This window comes from Protopterus annectens, chromosome 5.part1 (assembly GCF_019279795.1).
Source record: "Protopterus annectens isolate FY-2018-M chromosome 5.part1, PAN1.0, whole genome shotgun sequence".
NCBI lineage: Eukaryota > Metazoa > Chordata > Ceratodontiformes > Protopteridae > Protopterus > Protopterus annectens.
Genome location: NC_056736.1, coordinates 580,578,840 through 580,596,522, shown reverse-complemented (window position 1 = coordinate 580,596,522; position 17,683 = coordinate 580,578,840). Strand labels below are relative to the sequence as shown.

The 17,683-nt window shown below is 40.6% G+C and overlaps 1 protein-coding gene across 1 annotated transcript in view; it reads right to left on the bottom strand.

Annotated features, from left to right (window-relative positions):
* The window catches only part of EMSY (EMSY transcriptional repressor, BRCA2 interacting), a 1,287,433-nt gene that overhangs the window by 909,445 nt on the left and 360,305 nt on the right, over positions 1-17,683 (bottom strand). The window lies entirely within an intron of this gene.

The window sequence follows — 17,683 nt, the reverse complement described above, 5'->3', positions numbered from 1 at the left end:
ACAGTGGATTAGGCAGGCAGACAGAGTCAGTTGAGCAAGGAAGTCACGCTGAAGGGGGGAGGGCCCTGTGTCTGGAAAGGGCTGTTGGGCTGGCGGCTGAGAGTTGGGGGGTCTGGAGTAAGGCTGTCTCCCCTGGATGCCCTGCGAGGCCTTGAGGAGGGAGGGCATGACGTAGGAGTGCTTCTGACAGAGGATGGTTTTGTTGTGTAGTTCCTATAATATCTGGGGAAAGAGGATACCAGCAGATGCTTAATGTCCTGTAGTCCTTTGCTTTTCTCTTGCAAGTTTTTAAAAAGTTCTATCGAGTTTTTCCCAAATAAAAGGTTGTAGTCCAGAGGAGCATCCATGATTTTGGATTTGAAATCCTCTGATAGAGGCTGTAAGCAAAGATAGGAGTATCTGCGTAAGACAGATGCAGAGGCACAGCCCTGGCTTAAGCCTCTGCCGCATTGTAGCTGCATCTGATAGAGTGTCTGGCTACTTGTGTAGCTAGAGACAGCTTTGATTGGACAGTCTAGGGTGGAAGACAGCAAGGTGGAAGCCTGGGAGACCAGGTCCAGGGCGTATTTAACCATGTGGGTTTGGTAGTTAACAGCCCTGAAGGCCAGAGTGGAAGAGGTGTATACCTTTTTATCCATTCTGTCCATGGTTTTGCGGTCTTCATCTGTTGGCAGTGAAGCAGAGGGTAATTGCCTAGACTGTCTGTCTGGAGACACAGCAATGACTGCTGGGTCTGCCGGGGGGGAGGGGGGTCACCAGAAATTTGTGGTCATCAGGCACTTTGTAAAATCTATCCCGCATTTTAGGGGCAGGAGGTTGAGAGTCTGGGTTTTTGGAAACAGTTAAAGGCATCCAGGAAAGCTGGAAGCACAGGAGGAATAGCTGAAGGGGAAGGTGACTCAAGTTGCAGAAGTTCAAAATATCTTTTCTGGGTATTTGACATTAAGGCAGTATCTCACTTGTAGTCATCCTGCGTTTTTGCGATAGTTTCCCCAAAGGTAATGTCCTCTGGTGGGGAGTCCCCGTCAACAGAGTCATCATCTGGGGAATAATAATCCACAGGTGAAGCAATCAGAGACATAGGAGATGGATTCCTCAGAAGAGGGGGAGGACTATTCTGGTTCTTCTTCTTCTTCTACCTGATGGGTAGTGGGAAGGAGGCAGAGGCTGGCCTGGGGCTCAGCACAGGAATGTTGGAAGGTGCAGGGCCTGAGGGCCTAAGAGCCATGAAGGTCTGCATTAGTGAGTTGGTAAACGACTGCCAATCCGGTGCTACTTGAGGCATGGGGCTCAAGTGTATAGTCTTTTGTTTTTTCTTAGTTGATGTTGGCTTAAGGGAAAGGCTTAGCAACAGAGGCTTGGGCTGGCGCAGGAGAAATCTCAGTCAGCCGACCAAGTGTTGGTTCCCCCTCGACATTGGTTATGGCCGGCGTCAGAGTTCACTCCGCGGACATGCTTTCTGTGGCTGTCGAAACAGCTTCTTCCAAAGGAACCATTGAAGCTGAGTAATCAGGTGTTCCTCGGCTCCTATATTGGTAGCCGGCGGGACATCCGATGACAGAGCGGCATCTCGAGAAGGCCTGAAAACCTTGGCCTTCTTCCTCGGTTGTTCGGCTTGAGCAGCCAAACTCGGGATCCATCCTGAGAGTGAGGCATTTAGTCTGATTTTCCAAATACAAATTAAGCACCGGTAGTCGGGTGCGGAGGGTCTTTGGCACAAAGGACTGACAAATGGGGCAGGCCTTATAGTCGTGCTCCTTTCCTAAGCAAAACACACACCGGTTATGAGAGTCTTTGTGCGGTATCTGACGCCTGCAGTTACATTTACTTTCTCAGACATCAGCTAAAGGGGAATCTACAGACACCAAATTCAAGTGTAAATAAGAGGAAAAATTTCCAATGGGGTACTTATCTTTAGAAGTTTTTGGCCGTAGGAGCGAAGTGTTCTAACTAACATCGTCTGCGGCTGAAAAGTTCTGAAGTCTGTGTATGCAGACATCACATTTATAGTCCCTGGTTTACGGCCCTGCGTGTGACGTCCCATGCACCTACAGCAGCCAGGCTTAAACTTTTGTATAGGAGCTGATGTCAGGTCGCCTGAGGCATTAAATCCCACAGTATGAATGCTGCAATGTAGGAATAGAAGGATATCAAACCATTCTGGAGATGCACCTCCTTTATATACTGGCATAAATATAACCTAAAAACAGATCGTTATTAGGGCAAAAACAATACTGAAAACTGAAAATGCTCAAGTCTAAGGTGTTAAGGTATCTTAAATGTAAAACAAAGCTGTATTAACTTCCAATATAAGGAAAACGTTTGAGAGAATATAGTTTAGGAAGATCAGGTTAGAGACCAAACCTGAGATACCAGGACAATGATACCCAATTCTTATACAAAGCAATTATTTACTTTCATTCCCTCTAAAATGGTCTGAGATATATTTACATTTGCTAACTTCTTAACATTTAATTACAGGGAATGTTTAAATGGACAAATCCCATTTAAAATGGAGTTTATGGGAGAAAATACACAGCTACTAAACAAGCACACTTAATGTGCAGTAGAAGAAAACTTGGCAATACAGAACCGTTTATTACATTTAACTGTATGTACAACTCAGACAAACTGATTTAAGTAGGAAAAATACACAAAAGTTAAGTGAAAGTTATTCACTACTGAGAGTGAAAACACACAGATGCAACACATTTAAGAGAGTGCTACAAGAAACCTCAAGGAGTAGAACCGAAATGGTACTCATCATCACAGAATAGCTTTCATCATCAACCCCTGCAAGTTTCTGAAGTTATTTCTCAGGAACAGAATTAAATGGAGTAGAAGCAGACTTTTAATATTATCTCGTCAGAGATTTGGGATGCAAGGCCAGGCTTAAAAAGGTCCTTGTGCTTGTTAGCCTAGTAAACACTTATGAACCTATCTGACTCGCTTAAAACAGTCTGTGCTAACTGGCAGCTAATTCAGAGGGTATGGTTCTAAACAGCTACAGATCCACTTCCTGTAACCACAGAGAGTAGGGTGAGATTCCTTTCACCTCCATTTGCCAGCTATACGACTCACTTCAAGTTATTTAATCAGACAATGGTCTCTGGTCACCCTTGAAAATGGATACTTGTGCAAGTGGGCTTACTCTTTCCTCAAATTTATTAAAGAGAGAAAAAAACACAGAAGCTCGTCTCAAAGCTTCCCAACATGGACAAAACATGATAAATCACTGACCCTCTTCTTAAAGTTAGGTACTGATGTGCGAACCCTGTTGACAGACCTGAGGTTTCAACGTGGTTTATATGCTGTCCCAGGTTATCAGCAAAAGAGTCTTTTTTTTTTTTTTTTTTTTTTTTTTATAATTCCCCTTCTTGTGGATGCCAACTATAAATCCCCCTCTTCAATCAAAAAGGTGGTCATCCAGTCAAGTCATGAAAAGAATTTGATCTCCCTCAGCACACACTCATCTCACTCATTTGGCCAGGGACCCCCTCATCCAATGGCCTGGCTTTACCCTTTCACTGTCCAGAACAAGGTGGTGATTACTTAATGCTCAAAATGCAATTATCCCCAGGATGGGATACTAGAATCCTACCCTTCGTGATCTTTAATTCTTTCATTACAATCCAATAATTAAGTGGAGTTTTTAAGTTAAACCTACCCCCATGCCCCTGTAGCAGTTGATGTGTGAATCTGTAGCCCTGACTCCTCCCATATTACCTACTATGCAGCATTCCGAGTGTCTCAGCTACAGCACTCACATGCACACATGACCGACCTAATACTCCTTGCGGAAATGCCATGACCCTCAGTGGCTGGACATTGGTAAACAGTGGGTGCTGCCAACTTCTTCCCTCCCCTCCACCACAATGAGACAGCCAGCACTGGTCACGGACTCCAATCTGTCCTGGCTGTCTGATCATTAATCTATTCAGGGTCACCACAGAGATGACCAACCAGGAAGTATGCAGTAATGCAGATGTCTGCATTGCGGACAGACACCGAGTGAATCCAAACTGTTTCAAAATGTGAATGATGGGACGACGTCAGGATCTAAATGCTGACCTGAAGCAAAGCATGCAATAAAGTTACACTGCAGTCACCTAAACAAAGTGAAAATATAAAAAGAGCAGAGAATCATATAATGCATCTTCCACTCACCTTTCTGTAGAAATCATGCACTTTAGGGAAAGGACTGCCCTAGCGCTGTACAGATATCAAGGTTACTCATTAGTTTCAGCTATCATATTATTTACATTCTAATCAAATTTGAGCTGATCATCAACAGTGAGACCAAATACCTTAGGGAGTCAAATGCTTTAAAGAATGAAAGACCAACAGACTACTTAAAACTGCTACCCTGAAAGATGAAAGGCCATCACTTGCTGCCTTGGAATATTTACAAGAGACCACAGCTTTAAGTTTGTTACTTGGGAGATGGGAGTACAAAAGAACAGAGCCAAGACTGTAAAGCACCAAATGTGATCAGCAGTTAAGAGCTGGCAACGCTGGCAGTTTCACCTGTGAAGAGGCTGATGAAATCATTAGCATACTAAATTAATTTGACAAAAGTGTAGACCAGTGATAATACTTTTGACCAGAAGTCAGCAATGCAGAGATGCATCTAACCTAATAGCCTGTGATTCTCAAAGTCAGGGTATTGAATTCTCACCTGATCCTAAAATTTCTTCAACTCTGAATCTCACTACTGTGGTGGACAGTAATGGGGCAATGTATACACAGAAAAATAATCTACCCAAGAAAAACATTCTGAAAAAAGTAAACCGCACAAATTTTTCCACACAGTATTAAAAACAGACCTAGTCCAACTTGGTCTCAGATTACATTACAAGGAGAAATTACATCTGAACCGCAAGATCATCAACCTTTTGATACTATCAATTATGCCTACCACCCTTAAAACTAACTATCATAAAAGGATCCAATTTGCCAAGTAAAACTAAAATAAAAATGCAGAATAATGAAGTAAAAAGTGAGACAGACATCGGTGATCTCCTACTTAACAGTTAAAGAAAGAACTGAATAGTGGACATGATAAGAACGTAACTACAGAATACACACATTTCTTCAGAAAGGACAGCTAGTGAGCTGGATAAAAACAAAAAAAAAGTTTGGAACATGGCAGAAAACAGAGAAACAGATAATGGGGAAAAGAGATTCATTTAAAAGGGTTGGCAAAGATTAAAATACTGTAGAATGAGGGAGTTCTCAGAACAACAAGAGTGACTGCAAATCACTAAAGGGAAAAAAGGGAGCATTTGAATAATATGCATGAATTTAGAAAACGCGGCTGCTGAGCTTCTCTTTTTTTAACTTCAGAGCACAAAAAAACTTGACCACAATGACTCTGGCAACAAAAAAAAAAAGGTTGCTGCCAAATTTAGGGAGCCCATAATAAGAAGAATAAGAAATCCTACAGGAGCCCATAAGAATAATCAGAAATCCTACAGAGGCATTGGAGATGTTTTGGGAAATTGTGTATAAAAGCACAGGAATGCAGAAACTAGGGAAAGGCACATAAGGAAATATTTACAAGACTTAACTCAAAATAAACAGATGTTATAGGGGTATTTTTTTTTTGTTGTTTGAGGGTTTAATAAAAAGCATATTGCTGTAAAATGTGAAAAGTTCAAATGGAGATGACAAGAAACAATTGTATAATGGATCAGCCTCCCAAATATTAGTGGATGCATGCAATACAAAAGCTGGAAATAAACATTTAGAAAAGCTGTCATATGTAATAGATGGGAATAACAATTTTAAACATAATGGCTGCACTGTCCATGTATTTGTTTTTGGAATATGAAAGGCTGCACAGGTATGGAGAAAGAGTACCAAATTATATTAAGAAATGCAGAGTGCAAATAATGTTACAGGAGACACATTTGAAAAGGAGCATGTGCATTTAATAAAGGATTTCAAGATGGATATTCAGCAGAATACCGGGGACAAAGGAAAAGGTGAGTACTTCTACTATTTGCTAGAGGAGCTCCAATAGTGACATAAGTGTAAAAAAATGTTAGTAATGGTAGATTTGTGGTAGTAAGGGCTACTGGCAAGGATGCAGGATTACACTATTTATTTACTTACATTTGTTGACCGGGAGTATCTGACTGGACGTAGGTCCATTTTCAGTGGAGGCCCGGGGAGAAAAGCTCCACAGTTAAAATATACAAACAGTAGTTACATTGGATTTACATAACAATTAACAATTTGATCAACATAGCAATTAAAAATTACAAACAGTTTCAGATTAAGAACATAGTACATCAGTAGACAACTACACTGGCATGCAATACTCTACCTAAAACTGCTATTATGCACCTTAGGAAAAGTTGGGGAGAAATAATCAGCTTTCAGCAGGAAATATTATTTATAGAGGGAACTGTAACTTGGTTTGCAACAGTGACAATGCAAGACTTCTGAAAAAAATTATGAAAATATTTGGTATGAAAGACGTGAATTCCGTAGTAGGAACTCGGACAATATTACTCCCCAAGTACAATACCTAGGCTATACTACACAGAAATTCTATTTCACAGGAAAATGTGCATTTAATAGAAAGCTTTGTCACATCCAATAGCTACTTCAGATAATGTGCCAATAACAACGATGATAAAAATCCAGGGTAATGAAGTAAAAATGAGACATTGGTGCTTCCCCAGCTAAGTGTTAAACACCGAAAGTTAAGGAATGTGTAGTGAAAACTGACAGTTTTTAGGGAAGATAGAAATTTCTTCAAAACGTACAGCTAGTGAAGAGGGTAAAATAAAAGTGGAGTTTAAAAACAGGGTAAAAATAAAAGAAAATGATATGGTTAAGAAGTAACACAAATTATTTTGAGGGGCTGACAAAGGTTTAAGTATCGCAGGATAAGGGGAAACTTACAGAACAAGAAGAGGTGCAACTTAAGGGAGTATCTGGATAACACGTACGAGTTTAGAAAGACAGATGTTAAGCAGCTTTTTTTTTTTAAATTACTCCAGAGCACAAAGCTTTTAGTACAACTTAGGCAACAGAAAGTAGAAAAGGTTGTTACCAAACTTATGGAGCCTGTAACAAGAAAAATAACCAGAGATCCTGCAGAGGTTTTAGAGATATTTTGGAAATTTTACAAACATTTGCATAAAACAGATGCGGAAATCAAGATAAAACACAAATGGAAATATTTATGGAAGACTTGCGTATGCCAAAGTTAAAGGTAGATGAGGCTCAACATTAAAAGTTAAGGTAGGAGGACAGGAGAAAAATGGTGACATACAAATCAATCTGCAGGAAAGTAGTCAGGAACAGATGGCAATCCAGTGGATGTTTGGAAGCTAGGAGGGAAGAAACTGAAAGATCTTAAAGATTTTGTTTAACAGTATTTTAAAAGGAGTGGAAACACCAACATCCTAAAGAAAGCAGGAGGCTATAATACTTAGACAATAAAAGACCCATCAGACCCTTTTAAACCATGATTACAAACTGTTTATGTCTATAATAGCTAAACGAATGGCAAAAGTGTTGACAAAATTGACAGCTATCACTCAGTGTGGTTTACTGGAGAAAATGCAAACATTTGACAACATTAATACAATGATGATGATCCAGAGGGAAGGAGAATGTAAGAAAATACCATTGTTATAGGTGGTACTGATGTAGAGAAAGCATTTGACAGAGTAAGCTGTGATTCTATGAGTAGGACAATGGAAGCATTTGCATTCCCTGATACAATAAGGTTAATTAGAAGAGAAAAAAATATCAGAGGCAAAAATTAAAATGGGAGGTCTCCTCCCTTGTGTCTGAACAGAGGAACCAGACAGAAGTGTCCTCTTTCCCTTTGCCGTTTGCATTGTTTCGAGCCACTGGCAAAGAAAATATAATTGGTATGGTAATCAAGAAAAGTTGGCTTTATATGCACACGATGATATTTTGTACCTGATTAAACCAGAAAAGGACATCTTAGTGGTGTGGAACATTCTGAGACGGCTTCAAATCTTTTTGGGATATAAAATGAATGAAAACAAAGCAAAAGCTATAGCTATAAACTATGTACCCACACATGACTTGGTTTAGCCATACCCATATATATGGGGACACGATAAAATGAAGTACTTAGGAGTATGCATTAAAAAGTAGGATTCTGTTATGGCAGCGAAGTATATGTGGGAAGAGATTAAACAAAAGATAACACAAAACTGAGAAACTGGAAGCTCTTGTATATGGATAATAGAAAGGTACAAGCAGTGAAAATATTTTAGTCCCTTTAGTTTTATACGCAGGTCATTTTTATAAACCAAAGGAGAAGTTGTGGACAGTCATTTAGTTGAATGATTTTATCTGGGGGGAAGAGGGCAAAGGTCAAGTGGGATAGGTCAATCCTTCAAATAGAACAACATGGTTTGGGATTACCTGATTTGAATGGATATTTTACACATACACAGTGAAGGTTCACACATGCAATACAAGTGGAAAGCTATAATTCAGAGTGGAAAGAGATGCTGATAAAGCAGAGAGGAAATTCAAGAAATAAGGAGAGAGTGGGATTTTGGATGCAGATCCTTAAGGAGAACAGATGCCATAAAGATTATTATATTCATAAAGTACCAGAAAGTATTCTAAGAACTAAGCCAGCAAAAGAATGGAGAAAGGAAATTCTGCCGATAGGGATGATTGTAATTAGTGGTACAAAAAATAGGCAAGAGGGGGCTAAAATATGCTAGAGAAAACCGGAAAATGAACCAAGGTTTTGGAAGCAAATAACTAGATAGGGAAATGTAAAAGAATGAGAGATCAAAAAGACATTTGGACTGCAAGCTAGAGACTGATATCAATCCCTGATGGGGAAGGCACAGTACAGGCAGAGAAAGCGATAGGGGAATCCTAAATGAAAGGCCTGCTCTTGCAGAGTTTCTGGAACAGAAGCTGCTTAAAAAGATAATCATTAGAGCATATAAAATACTGCACAATAACTATAGAAATCAGAGCATGTTAGAAAAGACTTGGGGAGACAGACTGGATAAGCAATTCGCAAGAAAACAATTGGAGGACATATGTATAAGTTCCCAAATATGCAACAAAAATCTAGAAGAATTAGAATTTTTGCTTTTTAGTGTTTGCATAGCTATTTTTATACCCTAAGCAGATTCTGTAAATAATTTTCCTCAGGTAGATGGCAAATGGAGGTGTGATGGGGAAGAAAGATGCAACTAGGAAAGTACAGTTTGTCATAAATGTAGATGTTGGTGTTAGATGTGAGTGTTTCACCACTCAGTCTTACACATGGTTATCCTAAAGTGTCCTGTAGTCGGCCTGAACCTGATTCAGGTAGGTCCGGCCGGGCCGCTTGCTGCCTTCGCTTCTGGTCAGTGCGCCTAGGGGTAACAAGAGGCATCCATCGCCATTTTTCTTCAGTTTTTCTTGCCCCAGATGTCAGGTGCCCCCAATAGGTAGGCAAAATATATATATATATATATATATATATATATATATATATATATATAGCTAGATAAAAAATTAAACAATACCTTTAGGCACAAGCAAATACACCATAGAGGTAGTATAGGATAGAGTGGTATAGATAAGTTCAGCTAGTTCAGAGGGGATGGAGGGAGGGTAACCTGGACTGTAGCAGGGTGAACACTTGAACATCTACATTTATGGTAGGTACAAAACTGTACTATGTTCATCATGTTACCCTGCTGCAGTCATCACACTTCGGTTGAATCCCAAAGCTAAGGATGGGAGGTGGAGTTAAACAGGGTTAGAAGAAGCTAGTAGGCCCTGCAAAACTGCAGTGGCAAAACCAGCTCTAGTCTTAGAATATAGAGGTAAGTGATAGTGTTTGGTGAAGGTGTGCACTGAACTCCAAGTTGCAGCTTCCAGAATATCATTGGTTGGCACTCCCCTGAGAAAGGCTGCTGAAGTAGCTGTAGCCCTGGTGGAGTGGGACCTAATGTTAGTACCGTTTCCCATGATGCGTGTAGCAGAAGCGTATGTGCCCTATCCATTTAGAAATGGTCTGTTTTGAGATAGCTTTTCCTTGTGATCCTGTAGCATAGGCTACAAAGAGCTGGTCAGTTTTTCTGAAAGCCTTAGTTTTATCCAAGTAGTAATGTAATTGCCTGTTAATGTCCAAAGAGTGCAGGAGTCTTTCTCCTTTGTTCTGGGGATTTGGGAAAAAGGTGGGCAAATAAATGGTTTGGTTTAGGGCCACACTGGATACCACCTTTGGAAGGGTTAGTTCGTAGAGAGACTCTGTCTTGATGAAAAATGAGGAAAGGCTCCACTGCCATTAGTGCCTATAGCTCTGAGACTCTTCTAGCTGAAGTTATTGCTAGTAGCAGGGCAGTTTTCCATGAAAGAAATTTTAAATCAGCTGAAAAAGCTGGTTCAAAGGGCGGCAGTAAAAGCTTTTCCAGAACAAAATTGAGATCCCAAGTAGGTGTTGGTGCTCTCCTTGGCGGTCTTATGTTCTTAGCCCCTATGAGGTACTGGCTTAGGAGTGGAAATGAGAATAAAGGAGGATCCATGTTGTAATGAGCTGAAATTGCCGAGTCGTGGATCTTAATAGATGAAAAGGAAAGTCCTTTGTGCAACATCTCAGTTAAATATTGTAGAATCTGAGGAATGTTTGGATCAAGGGGATTTTGGCCTTTAGCCTGGTTCCAGGCGCAAAATCTTTTCCATTTGTCTGAATAGGTTTTCTTGGTGCTGGGCCTCCTGGCCTCCAGAATGACATCCATAACAGCTTTGGATAAAGGTGTTGGCTGATTGTTTAGGTAATTTGCCATGCAGCCAGGTTTAAAGTCTTGAGCTGGCTGTGTAGAATCTGATTGTCTCGTTGGGTGAGCAGGTGAGGAATTTGTGGTAAAATCCACGGTGGGCCGTGGGCCGTGTTCCTTAGAATTGGATACCAATGCTGGCGTGGCCAGTCTGATGCAATAAGTATCATTTGTGGCCTCTCTAATCTGACTTTCAGCAGTACCTTTACTAGAAGAGGCAGTGGAGGAAAGGCATACACTGTTAATGTTTTCCAACTGAATGAGAGGGCGTCCACTTTCCAAGCTTGTGGATGGAATGTCCTTGTGCAAAATTTTTGAAGTTGGTAGTTTTGGGGGCTTGCAAACAGATGTCTGGGTGTCCCCATTTTTGAACTATCATTGCAAATACTTGTGGATCCAGTTTCCACTCGTGTGGATCCATGATGTTTCTGCTTAGGTCGTCTGCCAATGTGTTTTTCTTTCCTGGCAGGAATTGTGCTTGAAATTGAACCGGGTAAGACAGTGCAGTGTTCCACAAGGTCATTGCTTGCCTGCATAGAGGGTAGGAATGTGTGCCCCCTTGCTTGTTTATGTACCACATTACTGTGGTGTTGTCCGTCTTTATTATTAGTTTTCCTGGGTGTAAGAGGTCCTTGAAAGCTGTTAGGGCATTCTGTACTGCTAGCATTTCTTTTTGATTGATATGCAGATGCCTCTGATATGTAGTCTATTTGCCCTGAATGCACTGTCCTGCCATGTGTGCTCCCCAGGCATAGTCCGATGCATCTGTTGTCATAGTTTGCCTGGCTGTGGGTAAGGTGAAAGGCTGACCCTTGTTGAGGTGACATGCCTGCTCCCACAATAGAAACTCCTGTTGAAGGCAGGGAATGAGTGGTATCAATGATTCCAAGCTGTGGCTGTGCTGAGTCCATACACTTTTCAGGTACCATTGTAATTTCCTCACATGCAGTTTTGCAAATGGTATTAGTAGTATGCAAGATGCCATGAATCCCAAGGCCTGCAGAATTTTTCTTGCAGGGAGTTGGGTCTTCATTTATTTTTGAAATATTGAGTCAGCTGTTGTTGCTTGTCTGGCGTGAGATAAGCTATCTGGGCCTTTGTATTCAAGCTGGCACCCAGGAATATTATGTTTTGTGAGGGCACTAGTTTTGATTTCTTTTCGCTTTGCCTAGGCAACTTAAAAGGTGTTTGACAAATGCCAGATGCTGTAAAAGAATGTCCTTGCTTTCTGCTTGAATAAGGCAGTCGTCCAGGTATGGGTATATTTGAATTCCTCTCTGTCTGCAGTATGAAATTACTGGTGCCAGGCATTTTGTGAAGACCCTGGGTGCAGTAGATAAGCCAAAGGGCAGTGCAGAGAATTGATAATGCGTTGAACCTGTAATGAAGCGGAGGTATCTTCTGCAATTTTGTCCGATAGGGACATGCAGGTATGCCTCCTTGAGGTCCAGCGTTACTAGCCAAGCATTCTTGCCCAGCATGGGAAGAAGCTGCTGTAGTGTTAAAATCTTGAATTTTGGTACTTGCAGATAGGTGTTCAGAATTGTAAGATCCAGAATGGGTCTCCATGCTTGGTCCTTTCTTGGGACTAGAAAGAGTCTTGAGTAAAATCCTTGTCCTTGCTCCTGTGTAGGTACCTGTTGAATGGCTCTCATGTTCATGAGAGCTGTAATTTGTTTTTGTGCCTCTGCCCATTGATTTGGTGGCAGGTTTGGCATTCCTTTTATCCTTGGTAAGGTATGAAAGTAGAATCTGTATCCTTGAGAGACAATGTTTAGGACCCATTTGTCTTTTGTGATGATGTGCAGTTCTGCAAAATGTCCTCCCAAGGGAGCTGCCAGGAGAGATTTGCTTGTAGTTTGAGGACTGAGTCATTGTTTTTGTCTTCTGCTAGCTTGGGGCCTGTCTTCCTCCCTTTCTGGGTAGCAGTACCCCATAGGGTTTGCCTTGTGACTGACCTCTGCCCCTTGGCGTCTATTTGCCCCTCTGTGATCTATCAGAAGCTGGAAAGGACCAGTTTTTTGTTGGCCAATTTCTGCTGAAACGAGGGGGTTGTACCTGCAAAAAATTCTTGACCGTCTGCATAGACTTTGCCTTATCCTCCATTTTCTTTAAAACCTCTTCTGCTTTGACACCAAATAATACATCCTGCTGTAAAGGTGCATCCAATAATTTTGCTTTAACATGATCAGAAAAGGGTTTGTTCCTTTAACCAAACTTGTCTACGTATGACAGAGCCAGTAACAGCTGCTCTACAGGAAGCTTCCAACGAATCAAATCCGGATTGTAAAGTATGTTTGCCCACCTGTTCAGCTGCATGCAACAAATCCTGCATTTCCTTGAATTCAGACTGTTCAGTAAGTGTGCTCATTTTTTGTTTTAATTGAGACATTAGGAATTGCTGATATTTCAGCATGTGAAACTGACAATTTAATGCTCTCATAGCCAGAGTTGCTTGAGGTGTATATTTTCTTTCCCCATCTATCTAGGGCTCTGGAATCCCTTTCAGAGGGCACAGGATTTTTAGCCATAGAAGCTTTAGCTCCCTTAGGACCCTGGGAAATGGTTTCTGGGTCAGCCACAGGGCTTTTATAAAGGAATTTGTGTGAGTCAGGTACTCTGTAGTATCTGTCTGGTTTGGCTGGAGCAGGAGGTAGAGAGTCTGGATTTAAACTAGACTCCACGTAATCATCATCCACAATATCTAAAACTGGAGGGATAGCAAGAGGTCTGGCTGGGGTAGTAAAAGGAACTCTCAGAGTCTTTTCTTAGAATCAGAGTAGTCCTGGCCTTCCCAATGGAAATGTTCCCTCATGGTATGTAAAGTTTCCCTAAAGGAGTAGTCTTCAGGGGGAGATGCTGAGGGAACAGAGTCTTCATAAGGTGGAAAAGTGTAATACTGTTCCTCAGAAGAATCTGAGGAAATTGAAACCTGGTCAGAGGAAGCATAATCCTCCTCTTGTCTTGGTCTTTTATCAGGAGGGGGATGGGAACCCCTGATTAGGGTAATCAAATCTTCAGCTTAAGCATCTGTGTCTTGGGGCCTTGAACTGTAGACTGATGTACAGTCTTCTTAGGTTTAAAAGTTTTAAGCTTAGCATAGATTTAATGGTGAGGTCGGTCTGAAGACACCTTCTGCAACCTGCAAGGTGTTTCCACTGCACCGGTGTCTACTTCTGCTCTGGTGTCGGAAGATGGCTGCGTCGGCCTAGTAGACTCCGCTTGAGAATCCGCAACTGTCTGGGGTTCCAGTTCTGCGGTCGTCAGGGGCTACGCGTAGGCGTCTCACTGAAAATTAGAGAACCGGCGACAGGCCCAGCAGAGGCCTCAGAGTCTGACTTGTTCCTAGGCTGCCTGTCCTTATCCTTGTGTCTTTTATGTATGCCGGTCGTCGGCTGCTCCGACGGCATGATATAATTAAATTTCCTACCAAAGTAATGTCGTATTTAAAACGTCGTTTGATAGTTCATTTATTAAACCTAGCACAAAATCGACGTGACGTCGTGGTCTGGGCCTAGGCAAGGAATACAATAGGAATGGAAGTCCTTATGAGGTATTTGCTTCCCACAAGAAATGCAATTGTTAGCTTTTTCTGACATCGAAGCAGAGACAGAAAAGGTTCTAGCAGGGTATAGCTTTATTGAAGACATCGGACTGAAATTCAATCGAAAATCTCAAGTGTAGGCGACCGGCACGCGAACTGCTTCTGCGGCACCGCGCAAGAAAGAAAACTGAAAATGGCGTTGGATGCCTCTTATATACCCCTGGCGACGGACGTCAGGAAGAAGCAACAACAACGGCGCGGACCAAGACTTTGGAATTCAGGCTGACTGCGGAACCGCCTGACGGCAGGATAACCCAAGTGTGATGACTGCAGCAGGGTAACACGATGAACATCATATGTTTTGGGTGTGTAATGAGTTGTCAGACTGTAAAAATTCCCTAGAGGGTACTCTTTCAGAAATATTGGGTGAGCAAATAGTTATAACTAAGGAAATTGTTTTTTGAGCTGTGATACAGGATCTGAAGTATCTAGACATACTAGAAATTGGAAATCAAAGGCTAAACCAACTGTATTTGAAGTAGTGAATATTGAAACAGAGATAAAATAACTGGAAATGTGATTTGTAGAAAAGGCAACAACACATTACATACCAATACATGGAAATTGCAGGAACAATACATGCAGAATAATGTTTTGGAGGAGGAGTGAGGTTTAAGGGAAAGCAGAAATTCAGAAATGTAATGCTGGGTTGACAATTGCATAAAGCATGTATGTGATGTATAATGTTTGAACTGTGAACATGTTAATATGTCTGGTTTTCTTTTACATAAAATGTAGGTTTACCAGTGTCAAAAGTGATAATTCAATAAAGGTGTTAAAATATCAAAAGAGACATAATTATGTCAAGGTTAGAGTAAGATGAGGCTCAACAATTAAAAGTTTAAGATGAGACGGAAGAGATTTAACACAGAACTCTCCAGAAACAGTATTTATGTAGAAGTTGGAAGAGAAGAAAGGGATAAAGATCTGGAAAATTTTAACAAAACCTTAAGAAAGTGGTGGTGGCTTTATCGCCCAAAGAGGGACCCTTGAAATACAAAGTTCAATTTTAAACCATTTAAGAGAATGGCAAAAGTGATAGCTTCTCAGGGTTGGCATAATTGGTGTTTACTTCATAAACACAAGGTACAGGGTTTGATTCTTACCTTTGGTATGGGAAATTTGACAAGCCTTAAAATAGCCCACAAGGGCAGATAGTCTAATCTCTGAACCTATTATATAGATAACTATGGTTTTATGGAGGACAGGCAAACATTTATCAACATTAACACTACAATGACAAAGCAGTGTGTAAGACAATGCTACTACTGTTGGTGGGTCTTAAATAAAGCTTTTGATAGTCAACTGGCATTTGATGAGTACGGCAATGGTAGCATTTGCATTTACTGATGGAATTAACATGGTTAATTAGGAGGATATGTAAAGGGTCAGAGACAAACTTTAAGGTGGGTAGATTCTTCTTAGACAAGCTGTGTTTGAACAGTGAAACCAGGGCAATGGCATCCATTTGCTATTTGTTTTGTAGTTAGAGCCAGCAGCAAATTAAATAAACAAGGGACTTACACATTCAAGGATATAAATGCTACGGTAATTAAGAAAAGTTGGTCTTATTCTAAGACAATTCTCTTTTTATACATTATAAATCCAAAAAGATACTTCTGGGTTGTGAAACATTTAGACAGTTAAGTATTTACAAAACATAAAATAAATGAAGGCACATCAAAAGATATGGCAGTAAATTATGTACCCATACAAACTGGTTCAGCAATACCTGTATTTATGGGGAAACAAGATGAAATATTTAGATATGTGGATTAAAAAGGAATTTTATGTCAGCTACAGGTTTGTGGGAAAATATAAAACAAAGGACAATACAAAAAGTGAGAAACTGGCAGTTCTTGGATTGTGTGACACAAGCAATGAAAAGGTTACTAGCCAATTCAGTTTTACACACAGGTCAGGCATATTCTTATAAAGCAAAAGAGAAGCGGTGGACCACAATTAATAAAAGACTTGAAGGAATTTATTTGTGAAGGAAAAGAGGGCAAACTTAAGTTGAATAAGGTGATTCTCCCCCACTGAACAAGGTGGTTTAGGATTACACAACATGAATGGATACTTTTAAAGCTAGGCAGTTAAAGCCCAACTGCATAACAAAAGCAGAAGGTTATAAATTAAAGTGAAAAGGGATGAGGATGCAAGCAGGTGGAGTTGAGAAGTAAGGGGAGAGTAGAATTTCGGATGCAGGTCCTTAAAGAGTAACAGCAACCATGCAGAATATTATAATCATAGGTAGTACAAAAGAAAACTACAAGCAGGGATACAGAAAATAAGTAAAAGGGCCAAAAGTACTGCCTTCCCTCCCTGGGACCGACACAGGATAGACAAAGACAAAAAAATAGTGGCATGCTAAGTGAAAGAGCAGCTCTGGTACGGCTGTTACTCGAGTCTAGAACAGAAAATGCAGTTAAAAAACAGATAATTACTGGATCATATAAAATACTGCAGGATGACTATAAAAAATCAGAAGATGTTACAAAAGACTGGGAACAGAAAGAATGAAAAGGCAATGTGCAAAGGAATAATGGGAAGTCACGTATATGACTCCCCATGAACAAAGTCCAGAATGTTTAGGATTTTTGTAAACAGGCATTTTCATACTCCAAGCAAATTTCAGAGAATTTTTCCTGAGATAGAGATGTGATGGGAAACAGGTAGATGGAAACAAATCTTTCGGCAATGCAACAATTTAGCAGATTTTAAAATCTCTGTACAGAGTACTTGGCCATAAATGCTGGGAAAGCAAAGGGTTCTAAGGAAATTATTCTTTTGAGCTGTAATGCAAGATATGAATTGCTCAGACATCATATCTTGCAACCTCTTACTGCAAGAATTCTGGACAAAGCCTGAAATATGAGGGACAAAAACAGGGACAGATTTTAAACACTTTTATAAACTTACAAAGTTACTAGAATAATAAGATTTACATTGGCATGTATTTTCAGAATGGTTTACATTCATTTGATCGAGCTCACATTGCTCGATCTGGTACAACACCGACTTTTATGCACGAATCTCGTAATGGCAAACAGTCGGAATGTTGTAAACACCGAATTCGACATTTCTGACCACTGTACCACCTAAATGAGCGCTACCATGGGTCAAAAAAGGGGGCGATATTTTGCAATTCGTAACTCTTGCAATCGCTTTATTGAGATTTTGCAGCACTGCTTTCGACAATACCACATAGGCCATCCACCGGCCGATCAAATGCATGTATACCTTTCAGAATGATATGGTCTTAAACTGAAATGTATGCCATTAC